The sequence below is a fragment of the Mustela putorius genome, unplaced genomic scaffold, assembly GCF_011764305.1.
Source record: "Mustela putorius furo isolate JIRA1106 unplaced genomic scaffold, ASM1176430v1.1 tig00003896_pilon_pilon_pilon, whole genome shotgun sequence".
NCBI lineage: Eukaryota > Metazoa > Chordata > Mammalia > Carnivora > Mustelidae > Mustela > Mustela putorius.
Window position 1 is genome coordinate 6,806,326 of NW_025422045.1, and position 10,674 is coordinate 6,816,999.

A 10,674-nucleotide genomic window follows, 5' to 3' on the forward strand; every position below is an offset into this window, starting at 1 on the left:
GGACAAGCACGGACATCCTCTTGCAGGGACAAGTTGCTAGAAGCAAAGTCTTTCTAGGCATTATAGGGGATGTACTGATTTATCTTAAAGCCTCCACCCTTAAGGACCTCAGATTCTCTGGCTAGAGATGAATAAGGATCTAATCATTACAGTAAGGCTTTGGCACAGTGTCTGCCAGAGGAACGGCTTAATAGCCATTGACTGACATGTTGAACGTAGAGTGGTATGTACCGAAACAGAGTCAGGCCTACAGCATGGAACTCCTCTTCTGAAGAATTCACGGAGGGGTGACATTTGAACTAGGTTTTACAGGATGCATAGGAGTTTTTAAAGGAAAATAGAGCTACCCTACAACCCAGCGATGGCACTACTAGGTATTGACCCCAAAGACATAGATGTAGTAAAAAGAAGGGGCTCCTGCACCCCAATGTTCATAGCAGCAATGTCCACAATAGCCAAACTATGGAAGGAGCTGAGATGACCTTCCCCAGATGAATGGATAAAGATGATATGGTCCATATATACAATGGAATATTATTCACCCATCAGAAAGGATGAATACCCAACATTTGCATTGACATGGATGGAACTGGAGGGGATTATGCTGAGTGAAATAAGTCAAGCAGAGAGACACAACTATATGGTTTCATGCATATGTGGAACATAAGGAATAGTGTGGAGGACCAGAGGGGAAGGTAGGGAAAACTGAACGGGAATAAACCAGAGAGGGAGACAAACCATGTTTTGTGTTTTGTTTTGGTTTTGGTTTTTTTTTGAAGATTTTATTTATTTATTTGACAGAGAGACACAGCAAGAAAGGGGACACAAGCAGAGGGAGTGGGAGAGGGAGAAGCAGGCTTCCTGCTGAGCAAGGAGCCCGATGCCAGACACGATCCTAGGACCCTGTGATCATGACCTGAGCTGAAGGCAGCCGCTTAACAACTGAGCCACCCAGGTGCCCCAAAACAAACCATGATTGACTCGGGACTCCGGGAAAACAACTGAGAGTTACAGACGGGAGGGGGCAGGGGGATGGGGCAACCAGGTGATGGGTATTAAGGTGGACATATGTGGTTTTGAGGGGTGTTATCCACAGCTAACGAAGCGTTGAACACTACAGCAAAAACTTAAGATGTATTATGTGCTGGTAAACTGAACTAACTAACTAACTAAACAAATAAATAAATGAAGGATGCATAGGCGCTCAGGTGTCAGAGCAAGCGGGCAAGGCAACATGAGCGTTTGAATCGGACTCTCCAGCTCTCTCACACACCAGGTCCACCTAATCTCTACAATACCTTGAGGTCAACTTCAGGGTTGTTAAGCCCATTTTACTGTTGAGGAAGCTAAGAATCACTCCTAGCAATGAGCTTTCCCAGCTTAAAGGACTTCAGGAAAACAAATATCTGTTTTAATGCTAATATCGAACAGTCATTTTTACGAAGTGCTGAGGTCCCAGGAGAACAAGTCGGCCGAGGTCCTGCCCTCATGAGCTTACAGGCTAGACTCATAGAACTTTAGGGGTGTAAATTCTCCCTCTTCAACTGTCTTTAGCTCAGTAATTAGTGCAAGAGCTAAAGAAATGGCTTTTTCCACAGACTGAAGCTGGGAGCATAGGCGTGAAGGAGGTAGCAACCCGGGGCGGGAGGCCTGCAAACCCTCTCAAGACCATGGGGCTCAACCCTGGCTTATGTCTGAACCACCCAGAAAGCCATAAAAAAAAAAATCCGGGTGCCAGGCCTGCCCCAAGGCACTGAAGTCAGAGTGGTGGAAGGGGCGACAGTCATCGGTCCATGGGGAAATGTCCCACTTGATTCCAATAGGCAGCCAAAGTGGTAAATCTGACAGAAAGATTGGGGCGGTGTTGGGGACATGGTTGTGCCGTTCTGATTCTATCTCGTTACTTCTTTTTCCTCTGCCTCCCCTCCTTTGTCCCTGAAACTGTCGTCCCCTGGTGTCCTTCTCTGAACTCCCTCCCAGCTACCTAGCAGGAGACTGAGACATGCTCCTGGGTCCATCGCCACCAAGGGCTTGGTTTGTTACTCTCAGGTCCCAAGATTATATTTAGAAGGGACCTTCTAGGAGGTGACTCCGTGGTTATAATGGTGGGTGAATGAAGCAGAGAGACAGGTATGCTGGGCCCCTAAAGACTCTTTTCAGTCACACCACAGAAGCAGCCGCCTGTGGGGTTGAATTGTGAGGTGTATGAGGTAGAGCAGCTCTCACTGGTGAGATCCCCCACTTCCCCCTCATTGCCTCAGAGTTCTCAGGAGAATGAGGAGAGACTTATAACCTCCTTCCTGCCCATGGCCAGAGTGGCCCAGGTGCACAGCCCAAGGGAGGCCGGGGTCTGGAGCACGGTGGGTGCCAACACAGCTGCAGATCTGGTCTACCCCTCAGCGTCTTCCCCACCCCTCACCTCTCAGTGACCCAGAGAAGGAACACCAGTGCCTGCAGTCCCTCAAAACTCTACCCCATGGTGTTAGGGGTCGTTGTGAGGTCAGCTTCCCCTACCCCACATCCTTGATGCTTTCTCAGGGAGTAGGCAATTCTCTCCAGCCAGCAGCAACTAGAATGTGCTCTGGAATCCATCTGGATTCACCTGGGAACATAAGATGAGGTAGTCAGGGGCACTGACCCGAGTCCCGGAGCAGTGCGGTCCCGCTAATCTGATGCCATCCACTGAAGCCATTGAGAGTGAGATATTATGGCAGCAGAATCCGGCTTTAGGCTGTCATTGCAGAGAATCATCCTAGCTTGATGATCACCACTGATACCCAGTGTGCATATTCCCATAAATGATTAACTACACTAGAGCCCTGGAGCCTCGAGTCCATGGTGTAACGTGAAAAGGAAACTTTGCATGTAGACTTTCCTAGCCATCCGTCGGAGGGAGGTGGGTGTCCCCAATGAAGCCTGACTGTGACCCTTCTTGGCCTCATTTCTGAAACGCAGAGCTGGAAGACCCTGCTGACCTCTGAGCTGCCCCCCCGGAATGCTGCAGAGGTGAACAGGTGACTGATGGCAAAGAACTGGTCATCTCCGAGTGAAAGGGACCAATAAATCTAACACCCTCATTCTGCCTGTTTCCAGATTTTCCTTTCAGGGAATATTTACTCAATGTCTACAGCAGGCTGTCCTAGCTCTAGTAATGCACTTTTTTTTTTGGGGGGGGGGTATTGTAGGTTAAAAGCAGAGCTTAACTCAGGATCCAGACTGATTGGATGTTAATCCTAGCGCTCTAATTGTTAGCTCTAATTGCTAACGGTGACCTTGGGTAAGTAACTTTCCTTCTCTGTGCCTCATTCGTTAATACTGACTAATAGTACCTAACTCATAAGGTTATAATAAAGAACAAATGAGTTAATGTATATAAATGGCTTAAAGTTGTGCCAAGCGCATACTTAGTGCCCAATAAATTTTCACTGTGAAGATGATGATTACGTTGCACTCTCACAAAATGAGCCTAACAGAAGCTTATTTAATTTGTTTGGCATCTAAACTCTAACGTAGCTTTTCCCTAACTTGCCTGATGATTTTTTTAAGCCAAGGCACTTGTTAAAAATAGAGACTCTGGGCCCCTGACCTAGAGGTTCTGATTCAGCATGTCCTGGATAGAGCCCAGGAGCTGTATGGCTAACATGTGGCCCAGACAATCCTCATGAGTTTAGGGACCTGCTGCTTATTGGGACTAAGAGGAGCACCTGGCCTATCTTGTTCTTCTCCCTCCTCACTCTGCCAGCTGATCTGAAATGCCAGGGAGGGGAAGTTGCTGGAATTTGGAGGTTTGGGAAAGCTCACATCGTGTTCCCTATCCCATTTCCTCAGGAGAGGCTCCCTAGAGGAAGCAGGGGCAAAGTGGGAAGGGATGGTTTCCAGAAGGACCAGAACAAAGGGAGTGTACTGGGCTCTTAGACAAGAAAGGGGGTGAACTGTTGCAGGATGGGGACAGCAGGAGAGGAGGTAGCCATGGAAGGGTGGGCCAGGGTGCCTGAAGGTCACACACATGGACTGAGCCTGGCACTTCGTGGAGAATCACACACATTCAGAGTCCCAGGCTGGACGACCCCTGGGTGGTCCCTCTAGGCATCTACCCTTTCTTATACCACCATTTTATGCTTTGGATAAAATCTTGTGGTTCTACAGGTCCATTTTCCCAGAAATTCTGACCCAATTATTGAATCATGTATTCATTTATTCAACCACAACTCCTGGGTTCTTGTCCAGCACTGAGAACAGAGTTGCGTATGCACATGTGTGACAGATAGTCCTCTCCATGGAGAAGCTTGGTGTCCAGAGGCAGGACATGTGAACAGATGTTAACAATGCAAAGTGACAAACATGTCCTTGGTGTGCAAGAAGGGTGGTGGGAACTCCAAGGAGGAAAGGAACTCTCCTGGAGAGGGGTTGTTGCAATCTTGGAAGACTTCTCAAAGGAGTTGAGCCAGGTCTTGAAGGCAGAGAGTGCAATCAGACTGTCAGACCAAGATAAGGCCCTCTAACAAAAACAAAACCAACAAAAATAAAAACAAAACTAGTCAGAAGAAAGACACCCAGGTGTTAGAGGGCACAGGGGTGGTTGGAATGAAAAGACTGGGCCCGGGACTGGGCCTGGGGGGCTGGGCAGGCAGGTGGGTCTGCCTCCCAAAGTTCCCTGACTTTTCACCTGTAGATGATAGGAAGCATCATAGGACTTGGTGAACTGGTTTCATTAACCAAAAGAAGAGCTAAAGAGGGCATGGGATCAGGACAAACAGCCTAAATTTGGATGGAGACATGAGTTTGTGTCACCAGTAGGACCTCTACAGGGAGATGTCCAGGAGGCTATTGGATAGAAGAGTCTGGGGCCCCACAGAAAGTCCCAGACTAGATGTACGTACGCATTGGAGAGTCATTACCATAAAGGTGAGAGTTGATGCTGGGGCAGAAAAGGGAATACCACCCTCCTTCTCAGGGACAGCATGCTGAGAAGAGAGAGATCCTTGCCTTCCCTGAGAAATCCAACCCCTCGCTCATCCAGGAGCAGAAGGCCATGCTCACTGTAACTGCACCTTCTGAGCAAACCTGCTTCTTCCACCACCAAATTCTGGCCCAGTCTCTGCCTGAGGCCAGCTAAGGTCCTGGTGTTATCTGCAGGACAAGTCTTCTCTGGTGAAGGGAGTATGGTTTCATGGTGGTCAGTTTTTAACTTCCTGAAACAATCTTCAAAGCTTAGGAAAAAGCAGGGACCTATTTCTGCTCTCAGATCTCTACAAACGAAAGGGTAGGGTTAGAGCCATTATCCCCGGAGCGAGCTGGGCAGGGTACTCTGAGATGGACTTTTGCTCCCCTGCCCCAAGATTTCCCTCACCCACCTGTCTGGAAGCTTTAAGCACCCCCCTCTATATCCCATGTGTAATCCTCCAGAAGTGGGTAAGACTGAGTTACCTTGGGTTAGTTAAGTCGGCCAGTGTTTCTTGGTGCTCCAGCTCTCTACTCCTTCCATGCTCCTCGGGCTTTCCATCTGTCACCTCTATTTAGGGAACTGCCACATTTGCTGGGTGATCAAACCTCTTAGCTGTGTCTGGTATTTCCGATTGCCAGTGGGACATTTATGGCTGAGAGATAGTGTATCTTTGTTGTGAAGAACAAGAGCTCTGGGTCGGAGTTCGGAATCCAGCTCTACTTCTTACTACCTATGCGACCTTAACTTTTCTGTGAACTTTGCCTCCATTCCTTTATCTGTAAAATGGGAATAGGAAAGCACCAAATTCAGAGAGTTATGGTGGAGAGAAAATGAACTCATCTGCCTTGGTCTGTACACCAATGCCTGGGGCGCACTATGCATAATAAAAGTTGCTATAATTCCCATCTACTTTCAGAAGTCCTGCTCTCATTTCAAGCTCAAGTGCCAAAACAAAGACCCGAGTCTGTGGGGCTGGCCTGATCCCGCCATTAAGAAGCTCTGCAAGCTTATTTAGCAGATAAGGAAATGAAGCCCAGGCTGGTGACGTAACTTGCTCAAGGTCACACGGCATAGCCAAAGAGAAAGCTGGGGCTCAGGACTCCTGGTCACTTGTCATGTGCCTCCTTACACCAGCTTGGTTGCCCCACAGGAAGTTTCAGGCACCTACAGAGCCCTTGAAGAACAGTACCAAAATCAGTAGACTCAGTACCCAGATTATCTGGGCCACTTATTAAAAATGGGGATTCCTGGGGACCCCTATAGGATTCTGATTCAATAAGTCTAGGGTGGAGTCCTAAATTAACACTTTAACAAGCCTACCTCTGCCCCTCCCCGCAACCAAGTGATTCTGATTCAGGTAGGCTTTGAAAATTGCCTCTCAGGAGTCAGTCTCCCCAGGAATCCATCAAAATCCTAGAGGAAAACATAGGCAGTAACCTCTTTGATATCAGCCACAGCAACTTCTTTCAAGACAGATCTCCAAAGGCAAAGGAAACAAAAGTGAAAATGAACTTTTGGGACTTCATCTAGTTAAAAAGCTTCTGCACAGTAAAGGAAATAGTCAACAAAACAAAGAGGCAACCCACGGATTGGGAGAAGATATTCGCAAATGACACTACAGACAAAGGGATGATATCCAAGATCTATAAAGAACTTCTCAAACTGAATACCCAAAAGAACAGATAATTATGTCAAAAAATGGGCAGAAGACATGAACAGACATCCAATGAAGACATACAACTGGCTAGCAGACTCATTCATCATCATTAACCTTCAGGGAGATTCAAATCAAAACCACACTGAGATACCACCTTACACCAGTTAGAATGGCAAAGATAGGCAAGGCAGGAAACAACAAATGTTGGAGAGGTTGTGGAGAAAGGGGAACCCTTTTACACTGTTGGTGGGAGTGCAAGTTGGTGTAGCCACTTTGGAAAATAGTGTGGAGATTCCTCAAGAAATTAAAAATAGAGCTTCCCTATGACCCTGCAATTGCACTAGGTATTTACCCCAAAGATACAGATGTAGTGACAAGAAGGGCCATATGTACCCCCATGTTCATAGCCGCAATGTCCACAATAACCAAATTGTGGATAGAGCTGAGATGCCCTTCAACAGACAAATGGATAAAGAAGATATGGTCCATATATACAATGCCATATTACTCACCCATCAGAAACAATGAATACCCAACTTTTGCATCAACATGAATGGGACTGGAGGAGATTATGCTGAGTGAAATAAGTCAAGCAGAGAGAGTCAATTATCACATGGTTTCACTTACTTGAGGAACATAAGGAATAACATGGAGGACAGTAGGAGAAGGAAAGGAAGAGTGAATTGGGAGAAATCAGAGGGGGAGATGAACCACGAGAGACTGTGGACTCTGAGAAACAAACTGAGGGTTTTAGAGGGGAGAGTGGAAGGGGATGGTTGAGCCTACTGATGGGTTTTAAGGAGGGCACATATTGCATGGAGAACTGGGTGTTGTACATAAACAAAGAATCTTGGAACACTGCATCAAAAGCTAAAAATGTATTTTATGTTGATGAACATGACACAATTTTAAAAAATTTCAGTAGAAAAAAAAAAATTAAAAAAAAAAAAGAAGAAGAAGAAGAAAAAGAAGCCAGTCTCCATCCTGTGCCTCCACATAAAGATGAAATCCTGAGCAGGACCGGTGAAGCCCTCTGGCCAGAGTGGGACTGCTCTTTCGGGGAAACACCCATGCTGATGCTGTCCCTGGCCATGGCTGCGGTCCCTTAGTGGTATCTCAGGAATTCGGTCACATTCTTTCCTACCCTCATCCTGAAAAGGAATGCCGCTCTTTCAGACAAAGATGCACCTGTACCCCTACAAAATCAGCAGGACATTTGACACCAGGATTATCATTCCACTGGGCATTGTTTACTGCAATAGGAACTTTGGAAGCTAGAGGGATTATGGGTAATGTTCCTCATAGCAACGGCCTCCTCCGGGGGTGACCTCATCAGAGCCCTGTGCGTGTTCACACTGCCTCAGAAGTTTTCTATCCTTCCCTTCCTCCAAAGGCGACTCTGAGGCCCTGTGTCTCCGCCTCTCCCTAATCCCCATTCTCAGATCCCTGCCCCCCCCCCCCCCCCCCCCCCTCCCCGCCAGAAGGGGGGCATCAAAGCGGAGCAACCTGTTTGAAGAAAGAACAATATCTGGAGAGCGATGTGTAGAGACAGTAGCAAGAAACACAGTTTTTTACTAAGCCTTTTACTAAGCAGTAAAGGGCTGTGAAGGCAGATGACTGTGTGTGGGGGAAAAGGGAAGGGTTCCCGGAAAATGGTTAAGGGGTCAGATCTGAGATATCGTTAAAAAAAGAAAAAAAAAAAAAGTTGACAGCCATCCAGCGTCAGGGAGGATTTCATTTTGGAGAGTTTTAAGAGTTTTGTTTACTTCTCAGCCTTTGACTTTCTCTCCCTCTGAACTTGTCCCGGGGCCTGTGCTCATTCATTTCCATTTCTGAAATTATCACTAGGACACAGAGATAACAGAGTCTGCTGATCAGAGTACTGCTGTGGGGACTAAGAAATCCCGTGATAACCTCCTTCAGCAAACTGCCCCTGGCCTTTGTCGGCCTGTAGCCTGCAGTGGGGGATGGGGAGCGGCGCATAAACTCCACATCACACAAGACAGGTTCTAATATCGAATCTGCTGGTTACCAGCTGTCAGGCCTTACACAGGTTGCTTAACTCAGAGTCTCAGTTTTCCTATCTGTAAAATGGGGATACTCATATTGAATTGGCAAGACTTTGTGCTGATCTAAAGACATAGTGAAAGTGATTATGCCATTATTGAAACAAGGAAAAGAAAAGGAATCATTTTCAAGCTAGAAGAGAAGGAGATAAGGCATATTTGACCAATCTAATACAAAGCAGTAAAGCAGGAAAAAAAAAATAGAAAGATTACATATAATCAGAAAACAAAGTAGTGTAAGTCAGTTAAATATGACAGTAATCACGACAAATATATACAGATCTATATATAGATCTTTATATATACATATATATACATACATATAAACAGATCTTTATAAGCAAATATAAAACTCATCTATAGGACAAATTTTCAAATTGGATTTATTTTTTCCATTCATTAACTCATTCAAGAAATAATTACTGAGTACTTACTATGTTCTAGGCACTCATCTAGGGCTTGGAATCCAGCTAAAAGCTATTCACAAAAGACACACTGAAAACCCAAGACAGGGACGCCTGGGTGGCTCAGTTGGTTAAGCAGCTGCCTTCGGCTCAGGTCATGATCCCAGCGTCCTGGGATCGAGTCCCGAGTCGGGCTCCTTGCTCGGCAGGGAGCCTGCTTCTCCCTCTGCCTCTGCCTGCCATTCTGTCTGCCTGTGCTCGCTCTCTCCCCCTCTCTCTCTGATAAATAAATAAAATCTTTAAAAAAAAAAAAAAAAGAAAACCCAAGACAGAAAAAGGTCGAACGCAAAAGATTAAAACAAAATATACCAGATAAGTATTCACTAAAAGCCAACTTAGCAATATTAATTTGAAACAAAGTAGGCCTTAAGACCAAAAGTTGGCAATAAAGAAATTCTTGACAAAGGTAACAGTTCACCAAGAAGTAGAGCAATCCAGAACCTATATGCATATTACAACATAGCCTCAAAATACATAAAGCAAAACCCTACAACATTATAAAGAGATATGGACAAGCCACAATCATAGTGGTAGATTTTAATAACTCCTCCCAGAAAGTGTTCAAACAGACAAAAATAATTGTGAAGGATACAGAAGATTTGAACAGTTATTTATGGACCCTTGTGTCTCATAAATAGCTTTTCAAGTACATACTTACAGCAGTCAGTCACATACCCTAGGCCACAAAGGAACTATCAAAGGGCACCAGAGAACTGATATTATACAGGTCACATTCTCTGATTTATTTATATTTATTTATTATTATTTTTTTAAAGATTGTATTTATCCATTTGACAGACAGAGATCACAAGTAGGCAGAGAGGCAGGCAGAGAGAGCAGGGAAGCAGACTGCCTGCTGAGTAGAGAGCCCAATGCCGGACTCCATCCCAGGGCCCTGGGACTACAACCTGAGCCGAAGGTGGAGGCCTTAACCCACTGAACCACCCAGGTGCCCCTGATTTATTTATATTTAGTGCAGTAAAATTATGTCAGAAACCAAACCATTTCCACACAAAATTTCTAAATATACTTTGAAATAATTAATGGGTCAAAGAAAGAATACTCATGGAATTATAGAAGATTTTGTAACTGAATGATGATAAATCACGATATCACATGGAGCATCACAAATATGGTTCCTGCCCCAGGGACATCTTCCTAGCTCAGGGGCATTTCAAGAGAGTGGGCTTAAAGTGGCAGACAGGTGCTCTGGAATAGGGCAGGTGGACAGAAGGAGCAGTACTGTCGTGCTGGACAAGATTATTTCTCAATACTTTTTATTTCTTCCTGCTTTGGCTTATGTTGTTGTCTCTGTCTGGAATGCCCTCCCCTCCTCCTACTTACCCTCTGATCCACCTCCCCATCCCAAACCTCGTGTTTTTCGTGAAATTTTTTTTTGAACTTATAGACCCGGGTCAGTGATCGTTGTTAGGTGTCACTGACTTAGCTTATCCTCAGCTCCTAAAGCACTTCTTTTTCAAAGCACTAGTTATCTGTGTGCATGTTTTTCCTGTAGTCTCTGTAAACTCCAGAGAGCAAGCA

The 10,674-nt window shown here is 45.5% G+C and overlaps 1 long non-coding RNA gene across 1 annotated transcript; it reads right to left on the bottom strand.

Moving 5' to 3' along the window:
* Window positions 1-4,194: 4,194 nt before the first annotated feature.
* Window positions 4,195-7,823, bottom strand: LOC101689235. The gene is made up of 3 exons (XR_199910.2): window positions 7,747-7,823; window positions 5,428-5,721; window positions 4,195-4,498 (listed from the first exon to the last, which is right to left on the bottom strand). It is a non-coding gene; the product is annotated as an uncharacterized LOC101689235 (long non-coding RNA).
* Window positions 7,824-10,674: the final 2,851 nt, after the last annotated feature.